Below are 14,293 nucleotides of genomic sequence, written 5' to 3'. Positions count from 1 at the left end.
TAAGGGAATTTTGATTGTCCTCCTCATTTTCTAGAGGCATGCTCTGAGACCACCTCTGGTTATGATCCACATGTGCTACTGAAGCTGGCTAGAATGGTGAGACACATGTAAGTATTTTGAAGAAACTTGCCCCTGCAAGCCTCCATTTGTGTACTTGGAATTAACAGATGCTTTACTCTCCCTGTGTCATGCCCCTGCTTCGGTAATGTGCATACAATGATATCATTCATATCATCGCACAAAGATGATGTGAAAATGAGTCACTTAATGTTTGTAATGCATTCAGATGTTGTGATGAGCACTGTAGGAAAACCCACAAGCAAATGAATAATTCATTGTTCAAATCAGGCTTTGAACAGTGCATGGTAAACAAGGCATGGGACTTCACACTGAATAGTAAGAGTAAGGCCAAATAATTAATGATCACTTGTTCAACTATCATGGTTGATTCAGAGTATTGAAAGGGAATGGCCTCTTGTGGAAAGAGTGTAGTCACATGTCCTAAGGGACTGGATGGTAGTATATGATGGGAAAAATAAATAAAAAAAAATAGTTTATGTTTTTTCTTTTATTTTGTTCTTTCAGTGAACTTTAGTATTAGTTATGATGTGTGTTCTTGAACAAAAATGAAGTGTGTTACACTTCCTAAATTGCCTGCTTTTAAGTCTGTGTATCTCCCATTCCATAGATATGATAATATTGGAGAATCCTAAATTCTTAAATTCCGTTTTCATAGTTTCCTGCTGCCCAGTGGATCCTTTTGGTCTTTGGTGTGTAAGCATCAGATGAAGGGTGTAACAGCTTCTCTGGACACCAAGGTACAGTCTTTGGATATATTCCTTTTATTATGATGCATCATAACTATCTTGATATGAAATTATCTTAAGAGCAGCTAATGGAAGAGGAGATGGAAACTTTCTCCTGTGTACTGGCTGCAAAATAAAAGTTTAGTTTTGATGGAATCTTACATCCTGGAATAGCTTGTTCCTGTGTTGAACCTTTTGACCTTCCTTTCCACAATAGCGCCGAATGTTTACATTCTGAGAGTGAAAAAGAAAACTGAGGGAGGTGTTTGCAGCTACACTACACAAAAATTTGTCAATAATTCAGGCTGACTAATAACCAATTACCTCTAGTGACCAAAGTCACCTGCAATTTTTTGTAGTCCTAGAGCATAAGCCATCCAGAACATATAATCAATTCCACTCTGCAGATGGAACGGATATTTTTTTCCCAGGCATCTCCACCCCACTTCCTTAAGCTGAAGCTTTAAAAATCAATTCCATAATTTGATCAGTTTAGATTCCTGAATATGCTGAGGTAATGCTACCAAACTTCTAGTATTTCACTGCTTCCAGTGACATATATTTGCAGTGCAGCATTAAAAATAAACCAGAATTTCCATAAAAACTGTTATAATTCACATTTGTAATTTTAAAAGTATTTTAACCATATTTTTAATGTTTTAAATGCAAGACCACTGAGCACAGACATGTCCAAGAGACAGCCACAGCCCATGTTAACACAATGACATCACTCAGTGTGATAAATAGTAGTTATGTCACACCCGCTTTTAAAAACAAAAGCAAATCATGTTTAAAAACAATTCTGTATTTCACACTTCTGAAATAATTTAACATAGTGCTACTGATTCATAGTATTTGGGCACATTTTGAGGGCAAAGCCTGCATAATAGCTTAGTGATTGGAATGAAACACAGGATCAAATATAAAGGAATAAATCTGCATTTTATGGTTGTAGAGAAATATGACCTTTAAGCAGATTAACAAGATAAGAAATGTAATTAAAAGAAGAAAGATTCTTTCTTAGATTCTGAAGCTGGCAAAGAACAGCAAACACAATTTTTGTTTTTTACTATAGTGTATGTGAACAGAAAACTTGCAAAGGATGAACTCATCTTTTGCATAGATGGGCCAAATTATTATGCCTGTTGGTTGAAACATTCAGGGAGTTCTAAGTGCAGTTTCACTGGCCTTTTGTGAGAGATGAGTTCTGGATGTTGACTGGTATTTGCTTCTGGTTCTGTCAGCATTTTCTTAAGGTCCTGCATAATTTTTAACCTGAGTTCACAGTAAATCAAACACCTCATCAGCCTCACAGCCAAAACCTCACAGAGGTGGATTTCTCAAGTTAAGGAAACTTGAAATGAGACCTGTAACTTGGAGCACAAGCTGGTGAATGTAGGTACCTGGAGTAGTCTGTGAATCTGGTGATGCCAATCAGGCCCTGAGTTGGAAACTACTGAGTTAGTTCTTTGCATTTTTTACCCAGGGATCTCAAAGCCTGTTATCCCTTATAAATTACTCTTGTCCACAATGTGGAAGATGTATGTAAGTTACTATGGGCTTATTCTAAGCTTGCACAAATGGAGACATAAATCAGCTTGGCTTACACTGCATGCAGAAGTGGTGTCAGGAGCAGAAACCAAAGGTCTTCTTTCTCCTCTAGGTCAGCTGACTGAGGACTGTGAGAAAGCTCATTCATGTGCACACAATTCTGCCTGCTGTCAAAGTCTTTTGCCTACTTCCCAAAGAAAACAAGACCTTTTTTTTCCTTTTAATTTCTCCTCTCTCCTTTTTGTTCATTTTTTTTTTTCTCCCTCTGTACCTCTTCTGCCTCATTCCTTCACCCAATAACCTTTGGAGGTTATTAAGGTATTGGCCTTAGGAGGTTTGGGCAGAGTTGGAAGGGGAAAGCAATAAAAATGTTATGAAATATGGGACTGGCTAGAAGAGGAAGATAAATTAGTCCTTTCTGAGAGATGCGTGAGCCTACCAGGTCTGCGCTGAGTCTGGCTGAACCTTGTGAGCTGTGGCTCAGGCTTTGCCATAGCAGGACTGCCTCTGTGCCCAACTGGGAATTAGTTGATGGAGGAGGGATGTGTGGAAACTTATTGAAATGGTGTCACTGGAATAAGGGTTGCTGGGAGTTGTAATTGGCCATAAATGAGAAAGGCTTAGGTTTTGTTACTTGCACTGTTTGCAGAAGAACTTGGAGCTATTCTTTCTGCCTGTAAAAATACATTTAGTCTACCTGGGAATGTCCTGTTATAATTTTGATCAGCTTGGCAATTAAAAAAGGCATTATATTTCCAACTAGAGTTGATAAAGCAGAAACTTATTTAAAATATTGAAATCTAAGCCCCTTCAAAGGAGTGTTCCTTTAAATAAATACATAACAAACTCCTAGAGGTTGTTTCTTTTTTTTTTTTTTTTAATCTTCTAACTAAGTGCTTTTTTGCAGTTATGTCTTTCATCTTGTGGGATCTGTATACTCCTTGTTTTAATCCCAAAACATCATCAAAATCAGTGGGAAAGAAAATAGTATCTGCAAACTCCAAAATAAAAGCTTGGTGTATTGTGATTGAGCTGGGCAAAATCCTATCCTGGTAGTTTTAGATTTTGTATAAGGAATTTTCTGAGTTGGAACTTTTAACTGCATTTGTATATGGGCATGGAATTACTCTTTTCACCAAGAGCTACACACATGAAATGTGTGAGGAACATGTGGAGTGATGTTTAATTTTGTTCTCCTTTGGAGTACAACATTGCAAGTATTTAGCGTAGAAGGAAATCAGGAATGCATATCAGAAACATGTCTCCAGTTTGTTTGGAAGAGAAAAATTGAGACTGTTGTTCCTCCACTCCCCCTGGAAAATCTGCTAACATGATATTCCATAGTTTGAGCGAGCTCTCAAGGTCATCAAAGTAATTTTTTGAAGCCTGTGGCCTTAGTATTCCTATAGAGAACAGCATCAGGCCCATTATCCTATACTCTTCAATTTTGTTTTGGCTTCCTGCAATTTACATCCCATTGTCCACTGATATTTTCTGCTTTCTTTTAAACTAAAGTCAAATAACACTTCCTATGTTGGCTCTGGACTTAATAAAAATCAGACATGCAACATTTGGGACTCTTAAAATAACACGTTTTAATACAAAGATGTGAGATATCTTTTGAAATCTGTGGTGGATGTTTATTTCCTGCTGGGCTTAATTTAGGAATCTAGTGCTAGCATTAAACTAAGGGGAAAAATGTTTGCTCTTTCATCTGTGTGCCACATCCCATCCAAAATCACAAACAGCTCCTTTAAAATTCTGATCTTTGTCCCCTGCTGGATGTGCATAATACACATGCCTGTCTGACATATGAGACAGCCAGAGCCTTGAGAAAAAATATAACATTGCTAAGCTTATGCTTCTTGTCTTAGGCTTCATAATCATCTGCATTTTGGAGAATGACAAATGTCTAAATCTGTTTTGATTTAATAAAGATGCGGCTTTTCCTTTTTTTTGAAGGAACATCTTTCTTACCAAGTCAAAAGTCCCAATTTTGTTGGAAAAACAAAACACTGGTAAAAATGCTTGGGGAATAAATACCTTCCCCACATCAGAGGACCATTTCCCTTTTTTTAATACTGCCTTTGAATACATAAGTGAATACTTTCAGGAGTGTCGCCTTAAAATTGAAAAATTTACTCAGGTCAAAGCAGAATGTGAATCTGTCTTTAACACCTGGCCATGTAGCTCATTAGGTAGCTGTACACCATAACATGCAGAAGAACTTCTGTTTTGTGCAAGCTGAAATGAAACTGTGTGGCTTCAGACATCCAGTTGCTTGGATCACATCAAAGAGCTGGGATCAGAGTTTAGAAGAAGTTTTCACTTTCTTCTTGATAAAAGTCTGTCTTTGTTTGAAAAATCATCTTGGGCCCATTGTGCTATAATAGAGATTACACATGAAGCACATATTTTAAAAGAAATTTATTAGGTTGTAAAATGTAACATTGAAAAGTTTGATGCTAGAATCAATATTGGTCCTGTAATCTCAGTGGGTATGTTGTATGTAGGCATTATGATACAGATTTTAATTATTTGCTTGCATCTTTTTCCTCTGTAGTTTCTCTGCCTCATTTACATATACATCCCTTCTCACCTCTCCCTCCCCTCAAAGAGAAAACACTCTTTAAACTGACAAGCTATTTGATGTTTTGTTTTCCCTTCATGTAGTGTAAGAGCAAATTGCACTAACTGTATGCTGTTCCAGCCCTGATATGAGGGCAAAATAATTAATTCTTTCCTGCAATTCTCTGTGGTACTTCACCAACTGAGGAGCAGAGTGAGCCTCTATAGCCTAATACCAGCTTTTTAGTTGCAACTGAAAGAAAAGTCCTTCCAGGAAAAACTTAGGGAATTTATCTATTGAAATTTAAGTAATTTTTATGAAGTGTCTGTGCACAAATTTAAATTTTCTACCAGGTAGAGAGATCTGAGAAGATTTTGAGTTAAATACAAATAAGAAGAAAAAGGAGGCATGTTCATAAGTGACAGGCATGTTGCCAGTTCCTGATCCAAAGCAAGTGTCTTCTAAGGCTTCCCAAAGTAAAGGCCTCCAGGATTTTGCAGTGTGTATTCTTCAATTCATTTGTTTGTGAAAACTGAAGTTTATGTTTATAGAAAAGCAAAACCTCAGGCCAAACAATTTAATTTGCTGGAAAATAGGTCTTTGAAAGCAAAAATATCTGACCCACTTGGTAATTGAGGGTGCTGTTTAGCTAAAAGTTTTAGTTTTGTAGAAGACTAAGAAAGTGTACTAAACTTTGATTTTCTTCAAATTCTTCTGTTGTTAGCATATTCAAATTATTCTTCACAAAGTGAGCAGTAACCAGCTGTGCTGTGCTGGTAAAAGTGTGCTGGTCAGATATACCTGCATTCTGTAGATTCCTGTCTGTGCTTTATATAATCACACTTTTTTTTTTTTTTTAATGATGTTCAGTAATAGAAATAAACTAGAACATAATCCAAGGCAGTGTGAGTGTTCATTTTTAAAATGAGATTATTTACTCAGGGTTCTTTAAAACTAGCTTTGTCTAAAAGGGTAACATGATTTTTCAGGGTCTTTTCAAAGACCCTAAAATCTGGTTAACACTTCATATCAAAGGAAGAAATGAAGAAGTATTTCTTTGGAGCAGATATTTTGCTTTCTTGGATTTTATCTGTCTTCCAGATCCTTGGTATTGACCTTAAGGAAAATGATGAAGCTTGAAAGGAGCAGATATAGCTCAGCCTCAGTTAGAAGAGACTGCTCCCCAGCACCTCTCCACCTGGAACTCCTGATAAAAAGTTGTTTTAACCATACTCCAAAAACTCTACTCAGTCTACTATTTTTTGCCCCATACTGGACACATATTACGTGACTCAGAGGTCATGGTATGTCCCAAGTGCAAGACACTGATGTCTTTTTGCAGTCTCTTTGATCCATTCTTTTCTTTTACTTTACCAGAGAGAGCTCAGTTGTAAGCACACGCTGAGGCATAGGAGAAGAAGCTCAGTGAGGATCTCAGTGATGTGATGTTGCACCTCCCACACCATTTTGCTGCTATTATTTTGGTATACTGTGTTCATCATTTATGTGAAGTTGAGATTTGTCACATTGATATTAAATCTCATATAGGCAGCATTCCTCTCATTTGGAGGCTGAGGTAGAAAGGTAAGGCAAGCATCATCAAAGGGCTGTGTAAGAACCAGCTCTCTGTCTTAAAAGTAAGCTGCCACAAAAGGAAATTGTCCTGATGATGACATGCCATTGGTATTTTACCTCCAGTAAGGTCTTTATTTCATCAGCCGTGTCAACGCTGGTATAAGAATGAAAATGAATGCTCAGGTAGTACAAAGGCCAGCTCAAACCACAACATAAAACTTTTTATCTCCAAAAAACACCAAACCTGTTGCTCATAGAACAAACCAGCCCACCATGGATTCTAGTATTTTCTTTATGAAGTATTTGTTCAATAAAAAAGCTGCCCTTTTGAATGTCTGTACAGGAAGGTATACCAGAGAGAACATTTCTAGACTGGTAGTAAAACTTTCAGATATTACAAATGGATTGAAGACTTCTAAGGCCAATATTTTTATAAAAAGTCTGGATGTTGAAGGCTGCTTCATTGACTTCCAGTGAGACAATATTTCTGAGCATGGCTCTGAAGAAGAGCCTTAAAAGCTAAAATGCATTGGGAATTTTTAAAATGCTACCTTCAATCTTTTTGTGCTGTAATGGGGCCAAATTTTAAGCAATGGGAACAAAGGAAGTCCTAGTTGGGTGCATTCCTATTCTTAATTGTAAGCTGAAAAATGAATCAAAGTGTAGATTCAGCACAGAGTTCGTGTTACATACACAAAGCCAATACAAGTATCTTCTCATGACAATGTTTTATCTTCACTCTTTTATTTTCTTTTGAGAATGATCATAGTATATAATGTGAATTATATGTGGAATTATCCTGTAATTGAGCTTCAACATCCCATATGTAGATGAAAATATGTGCATCTGTGTTGCTGTTGTAGTTACTCTTGGTCTGCAGCATTTCTTATACATAGAGTGGGAAATATGCAGGCAAATTAGCTCCTGTATATGAAAAATATTTAGTTTTTAATGAGTGCTGTTTAGATTTTTTTTCATATTTTTTTCATTTGGGCATATCTGGGTTTATTGCACATTCTCTTAACTTAAAATGCACCCCCCAAAAAACAGCCTCCAGAAACCACCATGAATTCTTAAGTTCCATTTCACAGATTTTTGTGTTTTTGTCCTAATAAATTAATTTTTTGTGCAATGGTAGTTATTATGACATATCTTCTCTGTTCCAGGACTTCTCATTTGTTGGACATTTCTTAGAGAACTCCAGAGAGAGCTGAGAACATACTTGACTCTGATGCAGTGATATAGATACATCCAAATATGAGCAAAATGAAGCTTGCAATGCTTATGCCTCTGTATTTCAGTGTGGTATTTATGTAACACTTCAGATTATTGTGCTAGCATTTCAGATATTTCAGTTTCTCCTCATCACTGTTATCCTTAAAATTGTTTCTGTAAATATTGGGCCAGAAGAAGGAGATGCAATGGAGCTTTTTATGTAATCCCAATAGCAGGGATTGGCCAGATTAGGTCTCTACAGAGAATGGATTTGGCTTTCAGACCTGTACTTTCTTTACACATGCAAGTACAGCCTATGCTCACCATTTGTCTGTAACAAAATCCTCAAGTTTTACAGTTCATGTGCAGAAAACTGTCCGTGTAAGTGTCTCTGATACTTCATGGCTGGTTTTGGCATGTTTTTGTCCACTTTAAAATCAATTCAGTTTGTGGTTTTTTTTGTTTTGTTTTAATATTTGTATCACAAAATGTAATTTTCATGAAAATTTTTGAGAAATCTGAGTTCATGGCCAAATTTATGGGACTTCACATTAAAATTTCAGATGCTTTGGATAGAATGTGCTGCTAGAAGTCGGGGTGTCTGTGCTGGGTTTGATATGTGCCTTCAAGGATGTGACATTGGAGGACACAGAAGTCATCCTTATGTGTGCAGACTTGTTGTGAGCAAAGAAATTCAGTCTGTAGATTTTTGGGGCAAATTTCAATTCTGTGCATTGGTTGTCTGATGCTTCTCAAACCTTTGTTTTGAAAATACATTGATTGTATATTTTTGATTGAATATTTTATAGATTATGGATAAAGCATTAAATACGGTTTAGCGGATGTTTGTGTTTTATTGCTACAAATTTACCTTATACTGATTTCTAAAACATAACTTTTTTTTGAGTTATTTTTGACTTTTCAATAGAAAAATGGGGTTTTAAAAGAGAAAGGTTTGATTGCCACAAAAGAACAAACTGACTGACACATTTTTTTGACCTGGCAATGTGAGAAGTATTTTAAAAAGTACCATACAAATATGGTTCTGGCTGCAGCTTATTGTTTAATGGATATGAGAGAGACTGTAGGTTCAGTGTCATTAAGCAGTTTCCTTAAATGGGGATGTGGTTTGGAATGGTTGTTTATAAATATGCAGATGTACTTAAGCCCAATAACTGTCAAGCATTTGCATGTTAATGAAGTGCTACTGCACTAAGCAGTGGACAGCCAGCTGGAGCTGTGGAGATAGGATTTATGCTGAGGATCTCAGGGAAACTGCCCTGCCATGTAAACAGAAGGTATGGCTCCTATTGACAGTCAGGGATCTTGTTCACTATTGACACTTATTTTCTTGTATTCTATCAGATGCACAGTAAAACTATGTTCCCCTACCCTTCTATTTTTTCACTAAAGTAAATCAATTTTGAGGACAGAAGTGAATACCCTTCTTTCTCAGATAGACAGCAGAACTCATAAGGGAATAATTACAAGTCTAATTCAGCTCTTTTAATGACATCAGCCCAATGATTCTTGAATTCAAAGTCCCGGATGAGTTCCTAAGCTTTTTAACTCTAAGCTTCTAGGCTGAAGTAGTATGACTTTTAAATTTTGTTTTCATTGGAAGATCAAAGAAATGACTGCAGCATTAATTAACTGTGTGCATTTTGTTTGTGTAGCCCACTGAAGAAAGATTGTGTATTTAATAACATTAATTTGCTGGCTGAGATAAGGAAAAAAAAGAAGGCTGGTGTGTTGGGCCTATCAGAGTAATTGTCTGTAGAGCTGACAAAAGCCTCAAGAAGTTGGCCATCCATGCATATATTTTCTAGAAGATTTTTCTGTCAGATCTAGTGTGATAATCCTGACATGAGCTTTTCTAATGGGCTAGATTGCAGATGGATTACTTGGGGTGACTGTTTGTTTTATCTTGTGAAGATTTTAAGCACATGAAGATTTTTTATTTTGCACAATAATTACAAATATATAGTTGGGAATGTAAAGGGGGAATTACATGATTGTCTATTTTTTTTTTTTTTTTTTGGTAATGTAATAGCATCCATAACTTCCCCTTATGCAAGAATACAATGGGGGACTCGTGGGACTATTTGTATGATTAAAAGCTGTACTCCTTTGGTCAAGGCAGGCCATCCATCCCTTATACCCATTCTTTGGCAACTCACCTTATGGTCCTTAAGCTTTTTTCTGGAGGTGGGTGCAATGCTTGCCTTGCTCCAAGTGTGGGACATCTCTGCTGGTCTCTAGGATTTTTCCAAGACAAGAGAGAACAGACCACTAGAACACCAACCTCTTCTCTCAGGACTCTTGGGTGCAGCCCATCTCTGATGTGCTCACAGCTGCTGAGTTGCTGCTGTCCCAAAATGAAAACTGCTTCTGCTAGACTGAGGTGTAGAGCATGAGTGCACACTATCAGAAAACGTCCTTGGTTTCCTCTTGGTTTCTGTTTCCTTGTACTGTAGGAGAAGGGAACGGTGCTTCTTGTTCTGGTTTGCTCAGAAATACAAGGAAAGTGGTGGCTGTGTGCTGGAGAGACAGTGCTGGGATATTTTGCCTCGGAGCAGAAATGCTGGAGGAAGCCGTGCCCCCTTCTACAAGTCCTTTTGTAACGTAAAGGGATTATTCCTTAATTAAAAGGAGTCACAGATCTTTGCCTGATGGTTGGAGGCAGCACACCTGTGGCCGGCTCCAGGGGGAGCTGCCTCTGGTTGCCTGCTGGCTGCTGGCGGCCGCTCTGATCCCGTTTCTGCGGGAACAAGTGTTGGATCAGCAAATGGCATGTATGTGAGAACAATAACACACAAATATTGATTTACTGGCTACCCGAGCTATTTCTGTGGCTGCAAGCTGCCTGCCTTCAACCTAGTGCTGTGTGTCAGGCACAGTGCCCCTGCTCTGCTGCCTTATCTTCACCTAAGGAGTGTTTTAGCACATGGCATCAGAGAAAGTGCATTCATGGAGGGCTTGTGTGGTCTGCCAGAGCTTAGTCCAACCTACTTCTTCTACTACCGGTGCTGAGACTTAGTGTTACACTTGATAACTCTGCAAACTGAGGACAAGGACTGCTGTGGAGTCTGACAGCTCCCAAAGGAGTGAGGAGCAGATAACAGAACAGGACTGGGGAGGTGGCTATTTGTAATCCTTCCTTCCTTCCTTCCTTCCTTCCTTCCTTCCTTCCTTCCTTCCTTCCTTCCTTCCTTCCTTCCTTCCTTCCTTCCTTCCTTCCTTCCTTCCTTCCGTCCTTCCTCCCTTCCTCCCTTCCTCCCTTCCTCCCTTCCTCCCTCCCTCCCTCCCTCCCTCCCTCCCTCCCTCCCTCCCTCCCTCCCCTCCCTCCCCTCCCTCCCCTCCCTTCCTCCCTTCCCTCCCTTCCCCTCCCTCACCCCTAATCCCATCTCTTCATACAGTTATGTTCAGCCTCAGTTTGAGCAAAAGGGGGTGAAAAAAACCCTTATGATAACAAAATTTTGTTCTGTGTAATTTTAGATGTCAGTCTGAAAACCTGCTGATTTGGGATCAAGTTCAAGCGTAAGTCCAGGACTACAACAGAGTGGCAATTGTGCTTAAAAATTCTGACTTTCTGACTGTTCCATGAATGCAGATTTAACTCTTAATACTGTCTAGATAACCAGACACCAGAACTGTTGATTTTGATCTTACTACACAAGATGCTAATCAAAAACCAGATTCCTTGTAATTAACCCCTACTAGAAGGAGTTTTACGTTTTTTTAAAAATACACAGCTTTTTGTTTTGTATATCCCTAGACACTTCGGCATTTTGTGGTGTAATTACATTTTAATAGCAAGGAATTATAGCTTCCCTGGGCAAAGGGTTAAAATAGAGTTTGCACTTGAAAAAGGGAGTTTATGCATGCCATCAGGAAGCAGTAGGATTCAAATCCCAGAATGCCCGACAACTGTCTGTCTGACAATGCCTGACTGTATTCCATTGCCCTCACTGTCCTATTAGGAAACCTTTCCAGGCTCAGTAAGCTCCAGAGAGTTATGCTTGTTTGCAGAATCTTTCCTTCTGCCCTTCCTTGTCTTTCCTTTTTATTATTAAATTACTTATTAATTACCCCCCTGGATTCTAAATCTTTTATATACAACTCATTGAACTTTGACTTTCTGCCAGAGAAAGCTTTTGGCTTCTTCAATTTGTCCAGCTTCACAATTGCTCTCATTGTCCAAACCTGCAGCTGGCTACTGAGTGGTGGTGTGGAAAGCCCCCTGTGGAGCAACCTTTCCTCGAGAGCACAACAGCAAGACAGAAACAGCAGTGTCATGGGGACCTTTGGGCTGTTTCCACAGGCTGGAAGGGTTGCTTCTGCAGTTTGGGATTCCTTGTGGGCTTGGTAACCTGCTTGTGTTGCCCTCCAGCTTCTGCAACTCTGTTTTTTATTGCAGTGCACTGCTGGAATTACTCCTGCTGGTGGAACTTATTGCCTGTGGGGTTTTTTTTTAAGGTTGCTGGGCCTGCTGAGACAGCCAGCAGACCCTTCTTACACTGAAAATCTCCTGATGAATATTGGAGATCTTGTGGTGGTTTCAGTTGTCTGCTTTATTCAAAACCTCTCCTGTGTGTCAAAACGAAGGAATCTTTTGTTTTCTTCTCAACACACTGATAGTTCCTGGCAATGTGAGCAGGACATAAACCATTAAAAAACCCATTAGTTTCTTACCCAATGTTTGTACAATATCTCAATACAAATCATGTTTAAACAGTAGCATTAACCAAAACAGTGCTATTTTCTGTTTGACAAATTTGTGTATGCTGTGGAAACCAGAGGATTTGTGGAGGAGGAGAATGCCTTGGAGAAGAATCCAGCACTAGCTGGCTGTTGGTTACTGAGATGCTACACAAACCTCGGCTCAGACTGGCTTTGTTTGTTTGCTCAGGAGTTGTGGGCTGCTGAATATTTAACTCTTAATACTGTCTAGATAACCAGACACCAGAACTGTTGATTTTGATCTTACTACACAAGATGCTAATCAAAAACCAGATTCCTTGTAATTAACCCCTTACTAGAAGGAGTTTTACGTTTTTTTAAAAATACACAGCTTTTTGTTTTGTATATCCCTAGACACTTCTGCATTTTGTGGTGTAATTACATTTTTAATAGCAAGGAATTATAGCTTCCCTGGGCAAAGGGTTAAAATAGAGTTTGCACTTGAAAAAGGGAGTTTAATGCTATGCCCATCAGGAAGCAGTAGGATTCAAATCCCAGAATGCCCGACAACTGTCTGTCTGACAATGCCTGACTGTATTCCATTGCCCTCACTGTCATATTAGGAAACCTTTCCAGGGCTCAGTAAGCTCCAGAGAGTTATGCTTGTTTGCAGAATCTTTCCTTCTGCCCTTCCTTGTCTTTCCTTTTTATTATTAAATTACTTATTAATTACCCCCCTGGATTCTAAATCTGTTATATACAACTCATTGAACTTTGACTTTCTGCCAGAGAAGCTTTTGGCTTCTTCAATTTGTCCAGCTTCAAATTGCTCTCATTGTCCAAACCTGCAGCTGGCTACTGATGTGGTGTGGGAAAGCCCCTGTGGAGCAACCTTTCCTCGAGAGCACAACAGCAAGACAGAAACAGCAGGTGTCATGGGGACCTTTGGGCTGTTTCCACAGGCTGGAAGGGTTGCTTCTGCAGTTTGGGATTCCTCTGTGGGCTTGGTACCTGCTTGTGTTGCCCTCCAGCTTCTGCAACTCTGTTTTATTGCAGTGCACTGCTGGAATTACTCCTGCTGGTGGAACTTATTGCCTGTGGGGTTTTTTTTAAGGTTGCTGGGCACTGCTGAGACAGCCAGCAGACCCTTCTTACACTGAAAATCTCCTTGAAATATTGGAGATCTTGTGGTGGTTTCAGTTGTCTGCTTTATTTAAAAACCTCTCCTGTGTGTCAAAACGAAAGGAATCTTTTTTTCTTCTCAACACACTGATAGTTCCTGGCAATTGTGAGCAGGACATAAAACCATTAAAAAACCCAATTAGTTCTTAACCAATGTTTGTACAATAGCTCAATACAAATCATGTTTAAACATTAGCATAAAGCAAAACAGTGCTATTTTCTGTTTGACAAATTTGTGTATGCTGTGGAAACCAGAGGATTTGTGGGAGGAGGAGAATGCCTTGGAGAAGAATCCAGCACTAGCTGGCTGTTGGTTACTGAGATGCTACACAAACCTCGGCGTCAGACTGGCTTTGTTTGTTGCTCCAGGAGTTGTGGGCTGCTGAATGTTTTTTTAAGGAACCCTTTTCTCAGTTGCATGCTTGCCTAGAGGTGGTCTCCTCCAACACAAGCACCTTATTCTTGCCAGTCATCCCTTCAGGCTCAGTGTGCTGGTGTAAGCCGAAGCAAGAAAACATATCCACAGACCACAGCATGCTGCATCTTATCAGCAGTGGCCAGCAAACAAGCTCACATCAGCCCTAATTTGTAAAAAGCTTACCAAGCTAGGACTAGGCTCCTCAGGAGAAAAGTTACTTCTTCCTCACTAGCTGAAATGATGAGATACACTGGGGGCTGCTGTCCTGGATCGATTGAATGTGCTGATGCCCTG

The 14,293-nt window shown here is 39.1% G+C and overlaps 1 long non-coding RNA gene across 5 annotated transcripts in view; it reads left to right on the top strand.

The window, feature by feature from the left end:
- Positions 1-14,293, top strand: part of LOC108962587 (uncharacterized) — a 260,018-nt gene that overhangs the window by 160,974 nt on the left and 84,751 nt on the right. Inside the window, exons 5-6 of one of the 5 annotated variants that reach the window (XR_007776924.1) lie at positions 35-107; positions 737-818. The exons of the other annotated variants lie outside the window; for them this stretch is intronic. This is a non-coding gene — a long non-coding RNA (uncharacterized LOC108962587). The remainder of the gene's footprint in view (positions 1-34; positions 108-736; positions 819-14,293) is intronic. 5 annotated transcript variants of the gene reach the window in all.

This window comes from Serinus canaria, chromosome 2 (assembly GCF_022539315.1).
Source record: "Serinus canaria isolate serCan28SL12 chromosome 2, serCan2020, whole genome shotgun sequence".
NCBI lineage: Eukaryota > Metazoa > Chordata > Aves > Passeriformes > Fringillidae > Serinus > Serinus canaria.
Note: the sequence above shows the minus strand (reverse complement) of the source record. Positions and strands in the feature narration are given on the sequence as shown.